At 37.4% G+C, this 20,825-nt stretch overlaps 1 protein-coding gene and 1 long non-coding RNA gene across 2 annotated transcripts in view; both read left to right on the top strand.

The window, feature by feature from the left end:
• Nucleotides 1-20,825, top strand: part of SESN1 (sestrin 1) — a 78,492-nt gene that overhangs the window by 15,479 nt on the left and 42,188 nt on the right. The gene's annotated exons all lie outside the window — the stretch shown is intronic.
• Nucleotides 271-15,613, top strand: LOC128804487 (uncharacterized). Its single transcript, XR_008436092.1, has 3 exons — nt 271-479; nt 13,958-14,115; nt 15,365-15,613. It is a non-coding gene; the product is annotated as an uncharacterized LOC128804487 (long non-coding RNA).

Here is a 20,825-nt window from a genome sequence, read left to right on the forward strand (position 1 = left end):
AAAATAAACCAGCAGGTACTTCATTAAAAGTGTTGTGTACTACAGACATTATCCTGAAAAAAATCCTGTCTGCCTGTTATTCCTGGGAGCAGCCCTAAATTGCCTGAATGGCTGCTCCTGTGTCGTAGAGTGAAGCATACATGTGCTTGCAGGGTTGAGGCCCTTGTGCTGGTTGGTCTGTCCAGAAGCATCTTGACAGATGCTTGACAGATGCTGCAGGACTCTGTTTCAAAACTCTCTTAGTACTTCCATTTGTTATGAACAGTCATGTGTCTCCTCTTACAGGTTTCCTGGAGTTCCAGTGGCCATAAGTGTGATCACTGTGCCAAGCTGACACTCACACTTGTCTCTTAATCTGAGAAGTTACACTGTGAGTAGAGAGATGCAGGAAGCAAGTTTTGGATGGGCCATATGGAGCTTGGAAGCACAGTGTCTCTATTTGAGTGATGTACCTTTCAGCAGGGCCTGGGAGGTTAAAGGTAATGTCATATGAATGCAGCTGCAGTATTTTCAGGGCTAAACTGGCTCAGTGTGGGCCACCAGGTCTGCCAGTTGCCACAGCAGTCAATAGACATTCCTCACTTGTACGTGCTTCACAGAATTCTACATGGAATGAACTTAAGCTGGTGCACCTGCTCCAGGAAGATGTAATGAATTTGAAGGAACACTTGGGGGAGACTTCATGTCTCATGTTTTGTTGCAGGTTTTGATTTGTTTGAACTGACATCAATGTAAATTGAGATGTATTACTCTAAAACTCTTGAAAAATGAAACTTTTGTCCTTTTTGTCTCATGCTATTTCTGTTTGCAGAATAGTAACATGAAAACTTCTTGAGATGGGGCATATTTTTAGGTATTTTTTGTTGGTTATGATATCTTGCCAGTTTTCTTTAGAAATAACGTAATTGTAACTGACTTAAAGCAGTGATGATTGACACAGTTATAGGAAAAGAAGAAGAAAAGCATTCATTCATGGATAAGAAGTTTGAGGTAGTAGGTGAATCAGCACCTTGTATATTAATTATGAATAATCACCACTATATTCAAGTTTCATTCCTGTTTCTATTTTAATTCATGATTGTCACTATTTCAGTTTTGTAAGGCATTAATCTCCAGCTGAAACTTCCCTAATATTACCTCTATATTGTTAATGAAACCTTGGCATCAATATGTCTTTTAAAAAAACAAAACTGAAAGAAGGAAAAAGGCACTCACTGCACGAAGTCACCACATCTGAACACAGGAGGCATACACTCCCACATATTAAAAAAACTCCAAAGCCAAAACAACAATGGGAAAAAATCCTCTACCCAACTACAGTGATGTTTTAATAACTGAAAGAGTTGGGGTCAAAAAGCTGAGGTTTGTGAAGGAAATCAGAACTGAGTATGTATGATGGTGTCTTCTGTTGCTGGCTGGGGCATAAACTTTCCCTGTTCTAACCAGAAAATACTAGTAGAGGTACTAAGTGAAAATAATAGCCATAATCAGCCTATTTTCTTTTTCTGGAGGATCTAGCAAGGGATCTATATGAAGGACTTTAGGGGAAATTAAACTATTAGAAGACTTTGGTGAATAACTCTTAACTTTAATTTTGAGCTTATCTGGGAAGAATTTTAAACTAACACATGGCACCTAACCAGTTTTTCTAAGAACAGATTCAACAAAAGATTAGATTCTAGTTGGGAAGAGAGGGCTGACATTTAAGGTTTTAGGACTTCTTAGTTCCTGTTAAACAAAATTAACCAATAAACATGTTTAAGCTATATCTAGAATAAAATATTTTTTTTCTGCTGAACTGTATTATCTTAAGTAAAATAATGTGTTGTGTGGTAATGTTGCTATTTGTTTGGTTTTTTTTTATTTATTCCAAACAGAGTAAAACTACTGCATTGTCAAGGCTAAAATCTATTCAAGTACTGTTACTTGTTAAAGAGAGACGGTGGAAAATAGAATTCTTTGGCAGTCTTCACTAGTTAGAAGAAACTATATTCTTTGCTGTGTGACTGTGGTGCACAGGAGTTGCTGGTGTGTGCTCAGAGGGACCCTGCATGGTGAAACTTCCTGGTTGCATTTTAGCTTTTATCCTGCTGTATGGCAAGGCCTCATCCAGTGGGAAAGGTGCCTAATTCAACCCTGGCTGTAGCAATGATCCAACAAACTACTTGTGTCCCCAGAGATTTACTACCAGTGTCTAATGCATAGGTGGTATTTTTAGTGAAAGGAGGGGGCTGGAGCTTGTGGCCTCTTTGATGCAAATACTCTTCAAATTCTTTGAACTCCCCTACTATATTATGCAACTGAAAGAGTTAGCTTGTATCTTGGAGGTATTTTCAGGTGCCATGCTCTACTGTTTCTTACCCTTTGTTACCTACTGTTTCTTACAGCCTCCTACAGAGGAATGATAGTTCAACCACTTGTGATACATTTATGTCAGGATTGTGACAGAACTTACTATGCAGTATTTTCATTGACAAGTTTGTCCCTGCTTTATCATTGATATATCGTTCACAATAACAATAAAAGAGGTGAAGTTCTGCAACAGATGGCACTATAGGAAAAAGTAACCCTAACAGGTTCTTCCTACAGAAGAATAAAAACTTGAAAATTAAAAGTTGAAATAATCTAGATAGACTCAACTTCTGGTAGTTGCTAGCATCAGAATGCTTTGCTCTTCAAACCTAATGTTTTTATAGTACAGGTGATGAGGGTTTTTTTTTGCTCGGTTGGGTTTGGGGGGTTTGTTTGTTTATTTGTTTGTTTTAAATGGAATAAGATAACTTCAGATTTCTGCACTTACAGCCACAGGACAGTTCCTCTGTCCTGTGTTATAATTATTTGTCAAGACAAAGGTTCTGGTTTTCACTAAGCCACTGAAAGACAATTACGCAGTCTAAAGACAGGAGCTGAGTTCAGGAAGCTTGTGTTTATTACCCAGCTCAGAACTCAGGATTCTTCTATCCATTTAGCCAAAGTCAGTGAGCATCTAGGCAGAACTTGAGATGTTCAACCGTGCTTAAGGGTGTTTCAGGTCTGGAAGTGGGTAGTAGTTCCACGCCTGTGCTCAAGTAAGCTCATTGTGGATCTAGAAATTAAATGTTTCCTTCTATCTCCTCTCAGGGCTTGCAGAACATGGTGTTCTTGGAGCATGTTTACTGAAGACCTATCAGATGGGCTTTGCACAAAACAAACCAGAGCTGCCCCTCCCAGTCCTGAGAAATAGCTTAGTGGTTAGAGCATTTCCAAAGAGTGGGGACTCTGGGTTCAGCATCTTTTCTCCCTGAGGTGGTTCAAAGTTATGTCTTTTACATGCCTGGGCTCCCAAGATGAGAGAATTGAACTAGCTTATGCTCTCATTTCTGGGCCTGTGAACAAGTTAAGAATTGCATGTAAAGCAGGACTAATGCAGTTGGAAGTGCTGGCTGTGTCACCATCATTAAACAGCTTAACTTTATTTAAAATAGAGATGAGGTGAAGTCACCTTGGGCCCATTAATGATTTGGACTTGGCCTCTATCTTGTTTAAGTGATCTCACTGCTGAGGTGAGAGCACCAGTCTCTCGGCTTGAGGTTGTGGTCATGAATAGATGCAGTTGCCTTTTTGTGGTGAGTAGAAAGCTCTAGCACAGTGAGAGATGAGACTGACAAGGCACTCCTGTCTTCGGCTTCCTGTTGGTTAACTTAGGTGACTTCCAACTTGACCTACAGGTTTTGTGAATGCTGGTTAAGGTGTATTACCCTCCTCAATTTCTATGTAACTGTAGAAAAGATAACTTGTGTTACTGGGTAATAGAGCAAAGTGTGATCTTCGCTAAAATGTTCTTCTTCACTTGAAGAAATGTTGTATTCAACATCATTGGACTTGTCTGCACAGTGTTTATTGTATTTGTAAATTTGACCTTCCACTAAGGTGGTACTTCCTTGAAATACTATTTAGAGGCTTCTACACTAGATAACTAAACTGCCTTTATTATGTTCCTGTGGTGAGAATGCACATGAAACTTTCAACTTACAAGCATCTGAAAAAGCAGTTAAAAGTGGAGATGTTTTGTCATTTGTTTCTTGTGCGTGTTTGTAGTACCCAGTCTGTCCTAATGCATGAGGGCAATTATCCCCACATGCTGGAAAGCATTGTTTTCTTCAGTGAGGGTCCTGAAGGCTTGAGAACTTTTCTCTCCCTTCCTAGATCTCCAGACTTCTTCTAATTCATATTCCCTCACACGTGAGGGCACTGTAGGTTCATTATTCCTTTATAACTGACTGCCACCTCTTGGTGGAGGTTTGAACCCAAATTGGGTGTCTCTTGGTATTTTTTATGAGTATTCTATTTATCTTTATTTTCAGAGAAAAATGTTTGCATCTAGAAGTTCCCATGAAGGGAAAAGAAGAACAGTTCTTTAAAATATCAATGGGTGTTTGTGTAAGACTTCACAGAACAGTTTGGCACCTAGAAAGAAAATAATTGGTCTCTAGTGGATTTGCAACTGGCTTTCAAAATCCAAGTGCAGTGAGATGTGAGTAACCTGCACTACTGCAACTAAGTGGCTGAAATAGGGTTGCAGAACCAGCAGGACAGTCTGGAGGAAGAGCAAAACAGTGTCAACAAGTATTGTATACTGGGTTGAGTTTAATAGAGGCTTGAAATAGAGGTTGAAATTCTTCTTGAAGAGAACTGTGTATTCTTGTTGCTATTTAAGTTTTCCCATGTCAAGCTTTTTCATTTGACTGTATTATGCAGGAACTAGATCATTAACATTAAAAGAACCTGAAGTTCTTCCAAGTTTATATTCAGGCCAAATGAAGTAAGCCTCAAGCAAACATGCAACTAGATGACATAACAGCATATATTAAATGTGCAGAGGCCTTTTTATTTCCCCATCTCCTAATTATATCAAACAATAGGAGATGAAGTACATGTCTCTTTAGTGACACTGTGCTTCTACTCTGTTTAATAGACCTTTTTTTAAACATAGATATGTGTGCAGTTGAATCTTGCGCATAGTGGATGGCCATGGGCATTGTGAAATGCCAGAAGTTTCATGAACAGTACCATAAAAATCTGCAACCTGAAGAGCCCCTGAGTGTTTCTCTGTGACTGAACTCACAAGATAGATGCTAACACCTCCCTTCACACTCAGACCTTCTGATTTTAGGGTAACTTCCCATGATTGCACATGAACTAAATTACTGTTAACTTTGGAGTAGCTCATCTATAAAAACTGACTTGTCTGACTTGCTGTGTAAAATGGATTGAATGGGGAGCATGCTGTCAGTTGCTGTAGCTGAAGTGACAAGATTTAACTCATACAATGGTGGTAAATTGATTGTTTGCAGTTGTGTGAACTTATTATGATAACAGCTCTTATTAATGTTTACTTTTCCATCTATGTTAAAGCATGCCTGCATGCTAAAACATATATTCAAGCATCTTTAAAATTTTTTCTTAAAGGATTTTGGAAAGAAAGGAAATGTAGCAAATGCCAAACATCAAGTGGTGCTGTAGACAATCACTGGTTTAATCTATTGGCAGTAGATTAAAGAAGGTGGCTGATGATGGACAGTTCTTCCCTGTTTTCCCACAAGACTGGGCTAATAGTTTTCTCCTTACCTTCCTCAAGTGACATGAATTAGTTATACAATACCTGGGGTGACTGTTTAGTGACCTCCTAGTTGTAAAAGCTTTTATGAACATTAGAAGCCTAGAGTTATAAATATGGAACTTCAAAATAGTCTGGGTTTTTTTTTGTTTGGTTCGTTGTTGTTTCTGGAATAGCTAGCATAAAACCAAAGGCTGGCCCATTGCCAGGTTAGCAGGCTTCCTTTTTGGCGATTCCTTCCCTCTTCTGTGAAGTTTTAATCTTCAAAACACAGAAACAAGCAACAAAATCAAAGGGAAACACCATAGTTTTCCTTTTAACATTAAGTTATCAATGTCCTTGAAAAGATGGAGTCAGTCCTTTTATTGCAGATCATTATACTTTGGGAGTGGAACCAGGGAAAATAGCAGTTTGTGCAAAATGGAAGCTGGTAAGGCTGTGCTTCTGTAATGGTCTGCTTGATTTCTCCCTGCTGGAAATCTGGGAATATCCCCAACTTAAATGGTGGACATTTATAAATTTAATCTATCCCACAGTGACTTGCTTCTTGTGGACCCCTTATGCATTACTAGACCCAGCTGGTTTGGAAAGGGTTGATTTATAGAGGTGTTAGTGAGTGTAGTTAGATCTGTACTTGGACCAGAATTCAGGAATAGCTTTGAGCACCTACAAATTTACATTGTCCAGGTGCTGGTTTGTGAGTTTTACTTTTTACCTTTTAGAAGAACCACTCTATAACCTGAAGGGGAAGACAAGTGCTGAATTCTCGCATTAGGCTTTCACGGAATGAGGACACAGTCCAAGCTCAAATACAACCATTTCTTCTAGGATTCCTAGATTTCTTCTAGGACTTCTTTTCATCCTTCATCCAAGAAGAATTTGAGATGTGGGTTTCAGCAGATGACAGTCTAACAGGTTCCATCTCTGGCTCAAGATACCAGCCTGTTGGAGCACAGAGGCTTTTGGACTTACTGTTTCAGGTGAGTTTGGAGCCAGGCAGAGCTTTGTGCAGCCATGCTGGGAGCAGTGCTCAGAGCTGAGCAGGGGTTGTAATGGGTGCTGCTTGCTTGCTTCTCTGGAGACAGAGCTGAAACAAGAGAGGAAGTCTAGTTACCATTTCTGGAGTGGGGAAGAGAGAAGTTCAGGTTGGTGAGGGAGAGCAACACAGTAGCTTGTGAAGCTAGGAAGAATATTCTGACACTTGTTCAGTGTTATTTCCCCTTCACTGCTATACTCTGGGAAAGGAAAATTCTGTAACCTATGAAGGTTGTAAGAACATAAAGCTTTGAGAATATTTTCAAAGCGAGCAGTATTTTTCGGTGAGAGCTTTGTGTGAGTGTTTATGTGGGGCAGTAGAGAGAGGTATTAGGAGAAAGTGTAGCTAATAGTAACACAATAAATATTGCTTTGGAATTTATGCACCTCTGGCTGACTGTTTAGTGTTCTTGTCCTTGAAAAGTGCCCTGTGAGATATGAAGATTTCTGTAGAAAAAAAAGTTTTAGAAACCTTTTTGCCTGTTTTAACCTTTTAATAATCTGATTACCAAATGCTACGGAGATAAAAGTTCATTCAGCATTAGATTGTTGAGACAACCAAGTACTGAATCATAACCCTAATGTCTGTTTTGTGCCAGCTGCCAAATAAAATCATGTTATTGGAATGAAGTGCCTATATCCTGCTAAGGCACAAGAATACTTGGCAGTTAGCAGCCAGTCACTTCACTAAGCTTTACAGCCAGGGATTGTAAGGAAAGAGCAGAACTTGCAAATATTAGATTGGCAGAATTTAAAAAGGAAAGCAACATGAATGGTAAAATTCATTCAATAAATGTCTTTAGTCCTTGGCTAATTAAGATTTTTTACTCTAGTGTGTTTGTGCAAATTCTCTATATTCATGTTAATTAAGTGTGCAGGGTATTATTGTTGTAGCTTTTTTTACACTTACTCTACACTATCAAACTCATCAATGTCTTCCCTATTAATTTTCTTTGAGGTACACCATCTCTGGTCTCTGAATTTCAGATTCCATTTTCTGTCTCAGCTGTCTGGGCATAGATCATATTCATGTCTGATGGCTTGATGACTACCTTAGTTAGCGTATCTTAAACTGAACTCCTTTCAGCTTTTCCCTTCCCTGTTCTGTCATCGTCATCTCATTGCTCTTGCTTCCTACTTTGCCATCATCGTAGTATTTTTCTTTTTTTTTGTCACATGATGCCAACTTTCATGTTGCGTCATGAAATAAAAAAATTGTTTTTAAAGATCTGTTCATTTCCACTGGTGCTTACTACATAAAGATATTGATTTCTGTATTGACTGTACGGACAGGATCTGCCCAACTTTGTGTGTCCATAAGGCAGATACCTTGCTGGGATTGTATCAATAACAGCTGTTCCAGATTGCACATTCTTGCATCATGCAGCATGCGGGGCTGCGGGAACGCACCCCGCTGACGCACGGTAGCATAACAGAAGGAGGTACTGCTGAGGCAAGACATGGGGGTGTGGAGGTGAGGAAATAAAGCAAATTAAGTTCAACTGTTTGAAATCCCAAATGAAAGAAAAACTGTCAGCCTGAGGGAGGTCACAATTTAGTGTTGCAGCTTCTTGACATAGTATGACAATTTAGGATTATCTGCATAGATCTAAGATACTGCTGAAAGCAGGTAAGTGAAGTAGAATCTTTCTGCTTTGTTCAGGGTTTTGTTTTGTTGCTTTGACCTGTTTTCTTCATGCTGGTTGTGCAGAGGCTTTTTGCACAATTTTTACAGTCCTTACTGGTGAATCAAAATAAAATGCCTTGGTAGCATGGCTTAACCATGTGTTGTGTTACCATTAGAATAATATTCAAAATGTCTACTTTAGGTCTGTCTGAATACAGAAAATTATAATTCCTTTCCTGAAATTCTCCTTTAAAGTGCTAAGTGTCTCTAATAGCCTTAAAACTTACTTAAATATTAAAATCTTCTTTAAAATTAAACTTAGAAAATAATAGAAACTGCACAGGCAGTTCTCAATTTTGATTTCTTCCTAAGAGATTAGTGCTGGGATTGTGGTTATTTTGTTGTTCAGTCATTGTATTTGCAAAGTTATATATTGAATGTATAAACATGTCAGCTTTAAATTCTGCTAATCAAAAGATACTGTAGTTAGCCTTTAAGATCAGATATTAACTTCTGAAGCCTTTGCCAACTTGGTGTCAAATTCACATTCATGTGTCCTGCTGTTGAAAGGCACTGTCAACAAGTTGTCTTATTGCAAGGAGGGGACAGAAATATAATCGAGACTTTGATCTCTCGAGAACTTGGCACATGAGTGTTCTCTCTGACTCCTTACTAAGAAATCTTCCTCTGGCATTTCTCCCCAAAATGTACCTTCTCCTGCTTCAGCAATATTGAAATGGGCTTAACAGTTCTAGGAATGCCTTGCCACTCTCTGATTTGCTGTGTGATCTTGGACAAGTTATAGCCCCATTTCAGTTTGCTTATCTGTAAAATGTAAATAATGCTCATGGAACTTCACAATAGTTTTGAGTTGTGTGAAAAGCTGATGGGATGTATTTATAGAAGTATATTTAGTTGAAGTTGAAATATTTTCTGCTAACTTTTATATACCATTGCACTTTAGAAAATTTCTATAGCATGACATATTAATGTGAAGAAAATTATCCATAGATAGAGTATGGTGGAAATTATCTAAGAGATGTTCTAATTTCTTGTGAGACTTTGAAAAGGCAGCCTATAGTGCTGCGATTTCCAATTTCATTTTGTTGCCATTTCACTTCACTTTTCACTCACTTTAATTCAAAGTGGCTAAACATATTCAAACTTGCAAAGAAACTGAATTTAAGGGTGGGGAAGAGAAACAGTAATAGGAAAAGAATCATGTTACAGTCTTTACATCTATATGTGCTATCATTCTCCTTCCTTAGAATCCTAAAGCGTTTCAGTTTGGGGATAAGGTAGGTATTCTTATCAAGACAGTAAACTTTATTTTGCTGGCATTTGAAATGAAGCTGGCTGTAAGAAGTGAGGAAGCTGTTTAGCAGAACACAGCAGTGTTGCACAGTATGTCAGGAGACAAAGAACAACACAGTGAAAGTATAAGTGAAAGCAGCATTTGGCCACACTGGAATCTGACCAATCAAGAATGGTGTTTGTAACCAAAGGAAAAAAACACCCAAACCCATGGCTTGTCTCAGTATGTTTATCAGTCTTTTTTGCTTAAAATCAGTAATGGGCTTTCTTGAAAGCATTCCTTTAAAATGGTGACCTTTGGAGCCAGGCTGGATTGGCATACTTTATATTAGTACAACCTCAGCACAGTTACAAGATAAGTAAGGCTTACAGGTTAGGCTTTTGTATATTTGAGTTGCATATTTTAATAAACATACTCTGTTTGCATATTACTTCTGCCATCTTAGAAGTTGTATTGCAAAGTGGAGCTAGGCAGGAGAACAGAAGGTAGAGAACACCATCATCTTGAAACCAGCTATGGCTGCAAAGTAAACCCTGTAAAAGCTGTAAAATTGAGCTATGATTATGCCATATCTTTTCTGGAAGGCAGATACAAAATAATAGTAAATTTCTGCAGCTGTTTGCAGAGGTTGCAGTGTTCAGTTTGAGAAAGGTTTGTCCTCCCTAGGTCATGTTTTCACTTACAGAAATGTTTTCTCTTACGAAATTCACATGTACTTAATGTAGGGTGCCAGGGTGATCACTGCAGCTGTTTAAAATAGAAAAGCAGATGGAACAAATAGGAAGATTTACCGCGCAGCTTGATCTCTTCCCTTGAAGCAGCCATTCATCATCAGCACCGCCGAGACAAACTGCAAAACGAGTTTCCCTTCATGGCTGTGATTGGGCTCAGAGAGGTGGCAGAGCTGCACGACAGCCTCGGGATTGGCTGGGCGGGAACACACCTCTGGAATCTGTTTGTTTCCCAAAAATAAGATACAATCTTTTACATTTTGCCTAGAGATGTTTTGTCTTGCATTTAATATCCAAATCAACCAGAACAAACAAGTTAACCTCTTTGGAACAGATGTAGTACTTTAGATGAGTGGAATGAATTCAAGTTTTTGGGGTTTTATTTGGTGGTGTTTTTTGTTTTTTTCCTCATTTTCTCCTGAGAAAATTATGCCTGTGCGAGTTGTCTAGATCTGTTGTTTACATTTTTTTCTGTGTGACTATATATCATATTTGAGAACTTTCTTGCATCTTAACTAGAGCTGAAAGTTGTTTTCACATTTTATAATGTATTGACCTCAGCTTATACTAAAGGCAGTTATTCTTTTGAAGCTGTTTTTATGTCTGCTCAGTAAAATGTTTACACTTGCAGTACTGTGTTTCATTATTTTTGTAAATATCAAGTTGATATTTCTGATCATGTTTTAGGGAGTTTCTTTTTTTTATTATTATGTTAATCAATTTAAATAGATCTGGAATTTTCTTGGAAATTTTTTTTAAGTTAAAGAGTTTAACTATTTTGATGCCCCATGTAAAAATAACTCCAGACCACAACTGAATGAGTGATTTGATCATCTGCAGTGAATGTTCCAGCTGAGTAAGTATTTGGCATAACTGAATACATCAGAACTCATTAACCTACTTCCTCTCTCTCTCAAAAAAAAAAAAAAAAAAGGTAGAAAATTATATGGAAAACACATATGACTTTTGTTGTGGTTCACATGGGATGCATACAGAAGCAGAAGGCTGTGAAAGGCTAGTTTGTGAAGCAGGAACTTGTGGTTGTTATCAAGTAACAAAGATTTGGACAAGTACCAAACAGGAATATTGACTGTAGGAGTTACTGCCTTCAGAAGAAGAGGCAAAGATACAGAGGAGAATGAGAATGGAAATAGATGAGAGGGAAGATTAAAGGAAAGAGAGGCTAACTACCAGAAAGCTCGAAAGCCAAGTTCAGTTTTTTCCCTCCTCCCTGAATAATTGGATTTGCTTCTGTTATATTTAAATATGGATAAAGGTAGTAGTTAGTAATATTTAAATTGCCAGTCAGTTTTTGAAAATGCATTTATTTTCCTGATCTATACAGAATTAACTGTTGAGATTTTTTAAAGACCAGCTCTGATACCTTATTGGTGTTGCTGAATTAATATTAAACATTCCCTTCTTAATCTTTGCACCCTCAGTGATGGTTTTATAAGCTTTCACATTATCCTATTAAAATTCCTTGCTCTTTGGAGCAAAGTAAGGAGGAAATAACATTCGCAGTTATAGAGGAATTACTAGCAAAATATTCTTTAAATTCCCTAATACACAAGTCTTTTTAATTGTTTGTTTAAAATCTAAACCCAGAAAAGTGACTGAGAAAAGCCTTCCTCAGAAGCTTTAAAAAAATTATGGAATTCCACAGCTGCAGATGGTGGAGTGGTATGGTAATGGTATTTTTGATTTCTAGTTTTTTTGTTGGTTATCAGCTAGATAACAAGCAAAAGTAACTTTTTCTTTAAAGAAAACTTTCTTCCTGTTGGATAGTAATGGGAGAGCTAGCAGCATCATTCCATTTATGCTCACTTTCTAGCTATTAATTGGAATATCTTCAAATTAGGGTAATTAAGGGAGCTTTGTGAAGGAGGGAATCTTGTTCAGTTCTGCAGAGATTTCTGAAGACTTGCTTTAAGAAAGGGCTTCTCTGGCTGCTTCCCTTTTGTAAGCTGTAGGAAGTCCTGAAAATAGCCTTTTATGTCTGTGCCTTAGTGCTGATACAACAATTTAGGGTTTCTTTGGCTTACCAGCATTATGTTTGTATATCCTGAGACTTAGTGAGACTGAAGGATGAACCTGTGCTTTCAGATCTAAATTTGAAAGGGAGTTTCGTTATTATGTTATTATAATCTTCTATATTGCATATGAAAATGTTAACTGTGCTCTCCCCTTTACATAAATGTTGCTGCTGTTTAGTCACTTTTGTGGAAAGATACATCTCTTCCTTTTCTTCATAGGCATAAAAGAGCTAGTGAGGCAATTTTTAGAGTTCTTGTTTTGTTATCTTAATTGACAGTCTCTTAGCCTCCTTAAAATATTTGCTGATATTGTTGGTTAGTAAAATGGGAAGCTGGTAGCAGAGAGCTTCAAAAAGTGTGATTGGATAGCAGATAACATTTCAGACTGACAACTGCAAGATATGCATGTAAGAGGAAGCAAATTCTCATTTTACAGGCTGTGCTCTATGTGTTTGCTATTCAGAAAACGGTGAAATTACAATAGAGCTATCTATTAATATTAAAAAATTCTAAATCCTATTAGAGAATGTGAACAGTATTTTGCTGTTTCCACCTTATATGAAAGAATAAAATGCTTTCAATATCGTTGGGTGGTAGTTCACAAGCAAAATGAGATTACTTCTTTTTAAAACATTTTTCTTAAATAAGGCACAGCTAACCTTTGAAACTTTGTTTCTGTAGGCTAGTACGTCTCCTAGTAGCTTATGCTGGTTCAGACAACTGCACAGAAACTGGGAGAGGTTTTTGGAAGGGTGTGAAAATGTGCTGCCCAACTGTGGCTCTCTCTGAGTGGCAGGTTGCTGGAGGCAGGCAGGGAGTGCCTTAACAAGGCAAGTGGGCTGTGAGACCTCTACCTTTCCCTGTTTTCTGGGCCTCTGATACTGGTTGCTGTTGTTGTTAGCACTAACCAAGGGGATGACTGTGCCTTTGTCCCAAAAATAAGAGTACCCTTCCCTCAAAAACACAGTAAGCCATGCTGTTGGAGAGGATTGCACTTGCAAGTAGAAGGCCAAGTGTCATAGATGTAAATGAGGAGACAGAGAGTCAAGTACCTGTTTCACAGACTGCCCCTTGCTGAAGGTGTCCCAAGGAGGATTGTTAGTGGCCGCATGCTTTTTCTTAGTCCTCTGTTCAACATACATGAAATGAGAAGTGGGCAACAAAAAGCAAACCCTGGAGTGGCTGGGATAGCTGTGGCCATTCAGGAGAACCATTTCCCCCAATGTTTTGAGTCCTCCTCATGTGCGGAGGATGATAAAAATAGGAAGAGTGAAGTAAAAAATGTCAAAATTATATTTTAAGGAATTTAAAATAGGAGATTTGGCTTCTGTTCCCCTCTCAAACTCAAAAAGTCTGGACTAGTATTTATTTGCAGAGATGAATATGTTACTCAAATAACATTTTACAGTACTTGGACAAATCAATAAAGTAAGAAGTTACTTTTAACAATTTAGAAACACTGGGTGATAGATATCTTGAGATACAGATAGGAAAGAGTTTTGTGTTGGTGTGTTTATTGTTTATTCAGAGAGGCTGTCACCTCACAGTGACCTAAACTGTGTCACATCTCCAGTTTTAACAGCTAAACTTCGTAATTTCTTTCTTTTCAATTTGTAGAGTTGTCCTGGATTTTGTCAGATCACCAGTTGTTTCCAATACTTAAAAGAAGCAAACGGCTTAGCATTGTTAAAGGAGTCCTTAGATGGCAAAAGGCTCAAACCCCAATGAAAACATAGTGGGGACTTTGGAAGCATATACAGTTATTTATTTTGGAGGTGAGTGTTCCTAGATTATTGATTAAATGCCCATGGGGAAACAAGTATGTTCAAAGACATTCCCAAATGTTCTTTTTCCCTGGAAGTGTAAAAAGAACACATTGACCTTGCTGTTTCTAATTTAAAAAAATAAATCAAAAATTACAAGAAAATATTACACATAGTATTCCTCTTCCTGGAAAAAGGATTAGAGAGGAATATGGATTCCTAATAAATAAATTTCATTATACTTTGCATACTGCTGTAAGGCACCGATGTGCTGGTAATGGCAAAGGAGGGTCCTACAGAAGGCATAACTGAAAGTCTGTGTAGAAATGGTTTAACATCATTGTGTAAGTCAAGTCAATATGGAATTAACTGTTGGCATGAGATTTACAGTTCCAGTTGCTCATACACCATTCTAATAATAACAAAAAATTCCCAAGAAACACACTTCGGAGTTTGATCATGTATGTTAGTTGCCAGGGTATCAGGAATTACTAAATTTTTTTACTGTAGTTTAAGAAAATTCTTTTAGGTCTTTTATTTTAATGTAGATCAATATGATAAAATGGTGGGGTGGTTTGGTTTTGAAGCTGCTGAGTCTGCAGTTGGGAAAGTTCTGTTCCTCAGTCTGATCTGCTGATCCATTTCTGGCTCCTAGCAGCTCCCAAAACAGTGAGACTTACAGAAATAGGCTGTAGGCTTTGTTTACTGCACTCAAACTCTTCAGCCTGTAGGGTTCACATACTACAGATTTGTTTTATTTTTCATTTAAGATTCTTGCATATAGAGGTTTGTCTAATCTGGACAACACATATGTGACTAAAATGTGTCATGAATTGACAACTTTGGCTATTGTAGCATCTCATTACACTTACTTTATTAAATACAATGGAAGTGGCCTGTTGGGTAACACTGCACACAGGCAAAACCAAGTAAATGTTTAACAATAGTTACAGTGGTTTGTAGGAATGTGTTTGTGTTGTTTTTAAATGGCCTTCTTCCTAGTCTGCTTTCAAACAAGTGTTTATATGTATACATACATATATACATACATATTTTATATACATATATATATATATATATATATATATATATATATGAGGCCTTGCTCTTGGCTTGTCTTTGCATTTGTCTTAGTATTTTTGCATATCTTAATCTTGGAAAAACTAGGATGGAGAGTTACTGAGAATAAAACGAAATAAATTTCTCTTTTAAAGCAAAGGAGATGAGCTTTTTCTAGTGGTGTTTCTTCTTGTCACCTCAGGTTAGTGAAGGGGAAAGATGGAATGATAGAAAAGACAGAAGGCAACTTCATCAGGAGAGCACCAATCTATTGTCTATTGAAACTGAAAAGGAAGTTGCTGCGATTGAGGTGGTAAACTAAGTCAACAACAAGAACAGCAGATGGGGGAAGGCAAGTGCAGATGTTTGGCTTGGAAAATGGAAAAGTTCAGAGAAGAACTGATTCATTCTTTGTGCTGAGAGGATGCAGAAGTTTACAAATAATAAATTTAAGAGGAAAAATTTCAAAACCCCCCTGTGTGTAAGTTTCTTCTTTTAAACCTTAAAGGGAAAGGTGAAGTTTTCGGGTTTTTTTTTAATTGATTTCTTGCAGATGATAAAGGTCAAAATTTTATTCTTGAATGCTGGAAATGTTTAACTTCAATTATGCTCACTTGTCCAAGATCTATCATGCAGCTCAGGGAATAGGCAGAGCACAAACATCTAGTGAATTCTGGAATTTACTTGCATGTTTCCTGGAGGAAGTAGGAACATCCCTCTTGTGTTGGCAAAAAAAAAAAATCAAGTCTGCAGTGACTTCAGATTTACTGTGAACTTTGTACCGATTTCAAAACTCAACCAAAGTAATAGCTCCATCAGCTGGTGCTAATTGTTCCTCACAATGAAGAATGTTAATCTCGAAATGAAGGTAAAAGTGTTCATTTGTTCAGACTAGTTTTTGGAACAGCATGTGCACACCTCTGAGAAGGTGAGACCTGACAGAAGAAATGTGGCCTTTTAGTAGCATGGTGCGGAGTGTCTGTACACGTGTGCATAGGAATGGGTTTGTGTGCATATACAGCTGGTGGTAATCTCTGGTGTTACATGTCAATTGTTCATAATAGTGTGGACACTCTAACTGGGGGCAATGAGCAGGGGGCAGTAATTCCTGAATATATCAGCAGTCTGTGCAATGCTCTGACTCAACAGGGATTAACAGTGCTTGCTTTGACAGGAGAATCTTCAGTATTAGAAACCTGTCTTGGTGGCTATTAGAATTGCATTCCCTTTACTCTGGGGCATTGTACTTCTGTGATATCCTTTTTATCTTATTTTTCTTGTTAAAATAAATTATAAGCCTGCTGTGATAAATGGCTGAGCAGGAAACACCTTGGTACCCTCAGTGCTTTAAAATAAGAAGTGAAAGAATTCTTTGCCAAAAGGAAGCTGATAAATAATTGCCTTCCACACAGAGGGATTGGACTCAGTTATACCATTCTGCTTCAAGTGGAAGCTAAGGCAAAAATATATAAACAGTTTTTTCAATCATTGCAAAAGCTCCAGATACTGTAGCTTAAACCCCCTCCTCTCTGTCTTTACTTCTGCAGACAGGTGTATGTAACCTCTCTGTATTGAGCAACTGAAGGAAAATAATGAAATGCCACAGAATAAATGTACGTAAGAGTGACTGATCTAATGTTTGAGGTACTAAATCAGAGCTGGATAAGACACTGAATATGGTTTGATTTGGGAGGAAGAAGTGCATAGGTCAGTAGTTTTGGTCTGTTGGTTTATAGATCAAATAGATTATGGAAATCACCCTATATCAAGATGAGTTTCCGTATTTTTGTTTATTTGCAGAGTTTTCAGTATTTCTTTTTTTCTGTTTCATAATGCTACTACTCAGAAATATTTCTGTTAGTCTAAAATTTCTGCACTACAAGCTATTCCCCATTTTATCCACAGCTATAAACTGTAGTAATAGAAGTGCTTTTGTTAAGTCATTACTATGACTTAATTTGAGAGTTTTATAGCTATACCCTACCCATATATCTTTCTAAACTAATGTTGATTTGCATTACTGAGACATTACCTTGTGCAAAACCTGCATAGATATTTCCTTGGAAAGAGTTGTTAGGACCTTTTCTTTGAGAGAGTCTATCCATTTTTTTTTTTTTTTTGAAGCAGATCTTTTGACAGGAGCACTTGAACTAGACAAGAGGAATTTTCTTTTTCCCCATGGCTACCACTCATATTTGTCAAGCCTACAAGTGTTAAAAAAGGATTTGCCTTTGTGCAGTTAAGAGCCTCTAAAAACTTTGCAGTAGTTGCCAGCATTGCTTAGGAGTTGGAGGAAGCTGTCAGATCAGTAGTGAGAGTGGAGGTGTAAGGGTAAAACTGGGCTCTGTCTTCAAATCTACAGCCTAGTCAGGAAGACATGGTAGGTTTTCCCCTTCCTGGGAGTTGCGGGGCAGGGGGGGCAAATATTACAGTTGGACCATGGATATAACTGTTGCTGTTCACTGGAATTTCTAACAGTCTGCTAAGTGTAAAGAAACTTCCACTTGTGTGTAAAAATCCTTGTACCCCAGCAGCAGCAGCATTATGCCACAGTGCCAAAGTTTGCAGGCTTGGAGCTTAGTGGGAGTTCATGCAGGTGCTCTTTGTGTTCAAAATCATTCATGCAACCTGAATTCTTCCCGAGTGTTGACATTCTTTTCAATTGCATAGAAAATGCAATCCTCACCACAGTCCAGTTAAATTCTGAGAATATAAACTCAAATTTCAGTCAAAGACAAATTTACCACTTTTCCATGTCAAACTTTATATCATCTAAACTTTTTGATACAGGATATTCTGTGAATCAAGGACTACCAAGAGTTGAAAAAGGGAAGTTCCTGTGTTTGCACACATTGTCTCAGATCTCTGGTGGACCTCTGTTTCATTGTTGTAGTCTATTTATGCTTTCCTCCACATTCTGGAAATGCTGAAACTGCAGAAAGCAACAGAAAGTGTGGTTCTGAGCAACTGTACAGCAAGTTCTATTTTAATTATTTTCATCAACTTTATCCTACAGTGAAAGCTCTGTACTGTATCTCTTCAGCATGGGGGGAGGAGGGGAAATTTAATTTGTAATTAACCCATATTCTAATACCTGATTTACATATGGAAATCATAAAAAGAAAGATGTTAAGCATTTCCTAGGACTTTCAGAGCCTTATGAATCAATAAATGGTTGACTGAATAGTTTTGTACCAGCAATTAAAATACAAGCCTATTAGTACTGTTTCTTTGCCCATGGATTCAGGGCATGGAAAAAAAGATAAAAAATGTTAGTTTGCTTCCCAGAATAACAGCATCACAACACGAATTTGATGTTAAGTAGAAAATTCAAATCTGATTCTGGAGGACTGAGTATTTAATCTCCCAGGAGTTTTTCTACTGGCTGGTTAAGGTAGTTTGACTGAGAAACAATTATACACTGTTGGTATTGGTAAAAAATAAACCTATACCCTGTATGTTTTGCCAGGTTTAGAGTTGTTTTTCCTAGGTGGGTGCACATGTTCTTAGCTTTCATGTGGAAATGAAATACTGACCAAAACAGACAGCTCCTGGTTTGCTTGTTCAGCTGACGGATGCTTTCCTTTAATACTTGTACAGCCTAGCTCAGTAAGGAGGTACTGCTGCTAATGTGTCCCTTGGGTAATCAATAAGAAAGAATTTCAGGTTTCATTTCTGGCTTAAAAACGAACAAAAACGTTTACAACATTTAATTGGAGCTCAATAAATATAAGCTAATGTTAAATATCTACATTAAATGCAGTTCTCCAGAAGAGAATGCTTCTGTTTAAATGTAATGGGCTGTACTGTCATTTAGGCTTTTGCTTAAGTGATACTGTATTGTTCTTCTGTATAGGAAGTACTGTTTATATGAAGTTTATATGTTTATATGAAGTTTAATTCCACTGTTATGAACATTTAAAATCATATTTTTAGATTTTTTGATAATCTTAGAAGTTTTAGAAGATCATAATATTAACTGGCCAGATGTTTAAGCAGCTATAAAGTACCCAACATTGCAAAGAGGAGCCAAACCTACCTTACAATGCTGAAAAGAAATCCCCCATCTCCTAAACAAACACTGTGTCTCAGTACACTTTGTGGAGCATTTTATCTCTCAGAATGTTTCCTGTGTTTGTTAGATGGCTCAGCTCCAGAAGAGCTTTAACATAGTCAGCCTGCCCTTTTCTTATATGCTTTGCTGATGATGTTTTCCTGCTCTTCATTATTCAGGTCTGTAATGAGTGCTATATTGTAATTGCTTCTTCCCTGCATATCCCTGATACATGTATATTTCCTCCTATATCTCAATTCTTACATGTTCTGTTGTTTCCATATCATGTAGAACAAGGTTTTATCTTTCTGTCCCAGGAACTCAAAATTTCATTCAGGCAGAAATTGGACTTCAGGACTGAGCTGCTCTAGGACTGTTTTTTAAAGGGCATCTTTCCATATCACCCTCTGTTCCATGGGTGCCTGGATGTACTGTTCAGTCAATCATTCATTGATTCATAATGATCTGAAAGTCCTAGGAAATGTTTAACATACTTATTTATCTAATATACTGATCTGAAGATACAGAGTATGAGTGTATTCTGTGTTTATTTTAACTTAACATATTCTGTCATGTCTTCCAAAACAGCAAAAATGTCTTAAGATTCTCCTGTTCTGAGTAAATATCTAGTTTTGGCTACTCTGGAATCCTGCATGTGTTGGTACAAAGTAAATCTTTCTCATTATTAAATTTTTAAGAATCCTTTCTACATTAATGTCTTAATTAAAAAAAAAAAAAAACCTAATTATATTTAACTTAGGTTCTGTTTTCCAGCCACTTTATAATTTATTCTGACATACAAAATTTCATTATTACTATTTATTTGGGATGATATTGTGATGGAAATATTGAGACTTTAAGCCTGGGAGTTGAAAATTATAAACATGTCAAATATGCTATTTTGCTGTCACAGAAAAGATCCTGCCTGAACTGGCAGTATTAAATTTTCTTTAGCAGACAGGTAGCATGAATTAGTTACATTGCTGAAGTCTTCTACTGAGCATCCAGTAGCAGCCTTGACAGTATTTTGGAGTGAGACTTGATGCATTACTGGCCAAAGGGAGAATTTGTTCTAGCAATGGTTGTTAGGATGGACTGGAGGTTAAATTGTTATGACAATTACCACACTTGGAAACATAATGTATTATTGGAATTTTTTTTCCCTGGTTGTTACTGTAGGGAAGGGAAAGATTCCTTTGGAACAACTTGTACAGTAATAAAATGTAAACAAAGACTGTATGTAATGTACAGGGTAGGTTTAGACATGGATTAATCAGTACAGCAATAACAATAAAATGCTTGCTTTTTGTAATGTCCCTGACTTTGGAACTGCTTTTTCAGGCAAGTTTGAGCCTATGGAGGCACAGCAGAAAGCCTGAGGTACTATTAACTTGAAACACGTCAGGCAGCCCAGGCTAGGAGAGCAGATGAGTTTTATTTCTCTCACACATATTTCAAGCCCAGAGCCTTTTCAAGAGGCAGCTCACCATTTCTTCCCTGATGGATAGCAGTCAACTTCTTTCTGATATGTTGATTTTTCTCCTTGCATCTTTCCTTTCCATAGGATTCTTTGAGTTTTCCACTTGCCAAGTGTTAAAGCTTCTTTCTT

Source organism: Vidua macroura, chromosome 3 (assembly GCF_024509145.1).
Source record: "Vidua macroura isolate BioBank_ID:100142 chromosome 3, ASM2450914v1, whole genome shotgun sequence".
Taxonomy (NCBI): Eukaryota; Metazoa; Chordata; class Aves; order Passeriformes; family Viduidae; genus Vidua; species Vidua macroura.